The following is a 3,336-nucleotide window of genomic DNA, read 5'->3' as shown; positions in this document are numbered from 1 at the left end:
CCTTGGCTATATAGTCAGTTTGAGAGCAATTTGGACTACATGAGATCTAGCTTTTAAAAAACAACAAACTAACTGTAAGTTTGCCTTTAACTAGGTCTGTGAAGAAGCAAAAGCTAACAACTGTCTGGAAATTGAAGCTCATATCCAGCATGAAAGTAGAGATATCTAGTTCAACCCGTGTGTTTCCTAAAGGAGATGAGAATTAGCATGTTGAGCTGATCAGCTTGAGTGCACAGCCAATGAATAGCAACAATAGGACGAAAATTCTACTCACCCCCACATTTGTGTTCACTCCATCCTCCTCGCCCTGGCCTTGTTTCTTCCCTTAAGATTATCAGCAAAACAGGGGTTGGTGGAAGGGTGTTATTTATAATCAGTACCATATAAGCAGTAACATATCTCCATTATCCTGCCAGCCTCAGAGGAAGATGCCAGGGGAAGGAACAACTGCCACCCCCAGGTCATGTTCGCCAGGATGGTTAAAGACTTCCCCACAATGGTTTTTAGTAGGTTTTCAAGTTTGAGAATGGTGAGCAATCCTAGGATGATGACAAATATCCACTCAGAAACCGCAGAGAAGGCAAAATGATACAATATAAAGCAAGTCATGCACCTGAGAGCCCTTGGTAATGTAGCGTCCCAACATTTTACATTCCTTGAAGCGGGGTCAGAGTGCTGCCTACCATTTGAATTCTTCATAACCTAACAAACACGGGACAGGCCTCTCAAGTTATGTGATGTGGCTGGTGCTATTTCCTCTGTGACAACCACAAAGAGTTGGTCTGCACACAACCCCTACTTCTAGCCCTAGACAAATGGGACTGAAGGAAAGCCCTGAGAATTGTATGCCCTCGGTGACTTCAGGGAGGGAATAATGTTGGAAAGAGTAAGAGGGCTGCAGCCTTGGACCTTCTTCAATCCTGGCAAGTCAGATGCCATCATAGACATGTGAGCCCAACCACACTGTGCAGTACCTGATTCTTCAGCTTGGGCAGCCACGTTCTAGTCCTCCGTGGCCAGAGCTAAGAGCCTAGAGGCGGCTGCAAGTAGCAACTTTGCAATGAACTTCCTTCCAACAGGGTAACTCAGTCCCGTCGCTCTAAGTGGGAAAGGAAAGCACAGCTGAGGGAAGGTGCCAGGGGCACCTAAACAGGGTAAACCTGGACCCTTCGAAGGGCCTTGCCACTGCTGAGGGAAAGTTTGGAGTCAGGAAGTTAGAGTGACCCACGTTTCAGGAGGCCGCGACTCTGGGGCCATAAGGTGGGCTATCTGCCAGAAGTTCTGAGCCAAGGGCTCAAAATACACTTTGAATTTCCCGCCTCTGAGAAGGGGCGGGGCCACGGCGGAGGGCGAGGTTTCCTGGGGAACCACTGCGTTTGGCTGCCTACTCTGAAAGGCGTAACAAAGAGAGTGCTGTACGTGTGGGTCCCATAGTGTAGCGGTTATCGCGTCTGCTTTACACGCAGAAGGTCCTGGGTTCGAGCCCCAGTGGGACCACACTTTTCAAAAACCTAAGACAAAAATTTTTTCTTTCTTCTACCTATATTTTTCCTGACACTCTTATATCTCAGAAGCAAAACGACAGACTCCTCTTCAACAAGGTCGCAGCCGCTGTCGCCAGATCCGAGGATTAACCCAGAGTGGTGGCATGGCGATTTGGAGCTTTAGCTGCTGTTTACCCCACCTTCGAGGTACTCGGGGATACTTAACAATGAGCGCCCCGCGGCATCCCTTCCTTCGGAGCCAGAACAAGTTGACCCTCAAAACTTTGCACGAAAATACGTCAACACAGCCACGCTTTCACTGCAGCTGAAGTTTTTAAAGGTTGATTATGATTACGTTTTTAATATCTTTTTTTTGTTTTGTTTTTTTTTAATTTTATTTTCCAGTTTAAATTTAGATAAGAATCAAGGTTGCTTCACAAGTCAGTTCCAGGTCCCTCTCCCATTCCCTCCCTTCCTCCCGTGCCCTCCCCCCCGTTATCCCCTCATTTCTCCAGGGAGGGTGAGGCCCTCCATGGGGGTGTGCATAGTCTGTCATTTCATATAGGGCAGGGCCTAGACCCTTTCCCAAGAGTTCAGGGTGAGAGTGCACCTCACATTGTTCTATTGGAGTCCAAAGTCCGTGTGTATACTTGGGATGGGTACTGATCTGCTGCCCAAGGCTCAATAGATTCCCTAGGCCTCCTCACTGACACCCAGATTCAGGGGGTCTTGATCAGTCCCATGCTGGCTTCCCAGGCTAATGCCTGGGATTCAAGAGTTAACCTTTGTCTGGTCAGCTGTTTCTGGGGGTTAAACCAGCCCAGTCTTAATCCCTTTGATCATCAGTCCTCCCTCTCTGTTACTGGCTTTCTTGAGTTCAGCTCAGTACTTAACCAAGGGAGTCTGCCTCTTCTTCGATCAGCCACTAAATAAAGTTTCTGTTTCCCAGACTCTCTGGCCATAGGATTGTAGGCTGGCACTTATTCAACTCTTTAATATCTTACTCAACTCTAAAATAAAGAGCAAGAACAAAAGCATAGTCCTTTTCAATGTAGCTGGAGGGTTAGTGAAATGAATATTCTTCTCTTTAAGAATTCGTATACAGGTTAGAATAAGTGTAATGATTTTAAACCTATTAATTAATGTAGTCTTTGACAGTTTCATATATCTATATAATGCATCCTAATTACTCTCCCTCCTCACCCAAATGATGATTGATGACTAAATATTTTTGTTCACATTTTTACAGTTCTGTTACAGGGAGGAGTACTTCTTTCGAGGGGGTAAAGGGATGTTTTTATCTTTGACAAAAGTATGAGTGAAAAGATTCTGCAGTCCTGGGGGTCAAGGGTAAGATGACGGCAGCAGAGAACTAACTAAATGGAGAAAGAGAAACTTTAGTGTTTTTCTTTTCTTGGCTTCTCCCACCCCCAGTTTTGATTATACAGTGTATGAATTTACATCTTTTTCTAACTAAAAGAATTGTAATGTGATTTTCCAGTTAACAGTCAATTTACTCTTTTTAATACCTCAACCATTAAAATGCAAAATTAGGTGCTGTTAAGTATTCACAGTGCTATGAACACATTTCCAGAAAGTTTTCTTGCAAAACTGAGACTCTACATCCATTCACCTTGTCCCTCACATCAACTTTATCTTCAATGGCCATGTAATAATGGTAACTGAGTTTGCCAGACATTGACCAGTACTTTGAATCAAGCAAGCTAAGCCACACTGCCAGCCTTGCTATGTGTTTTGTGACATCATCCCATTTCAACCTCAACAGGATCCTGTGAAGTAGCTATTATTATCGTCATTTTACAGACTGAAAATTTGCCTTCAGGTCACACCA

At 44.7% G+C, this 3,336-nt stretch overlaps 1 non-coding gene across 1 annotated transcript; it reads left to right on the top strand.

Moving 5' to 3' along the window:
- Positions 1 to 1,424: 1,424 nt before the first annotated feature.
- Trnav-uac lies at positions 1,425 to 1,497 on the top strand. Its single transcript has one exon. It is a non-coding gene; the product is annotated as a tRNA-Val (tRNA).
- Positions 1,498 to 3,336: the final 1,839 nt, after the last annotated feature.

The sequence above is a fragment of the Mesocricetus auratus genome, unplaced genomic scaffold, assembly GCF_017639785.1.
Source record: "Mesocricetus auratus isolate SY011 unplaced genomic scaffold, BCM_Maur_2.0 Super-Scaffold_100003, whole genome shotgun sequence".
Lineage (NCBI taxonomy): Eukaryota > Metazoa > Chordata > Mammalia > Rodentia > Cricetidae > Mesocricetus > Mesocricetus auratus.
The sequence above is the reverse complement of the archived record's forward strand: the minus strand, read 5'-3'. Positions and strand labels throughout refer to the sequence as shown.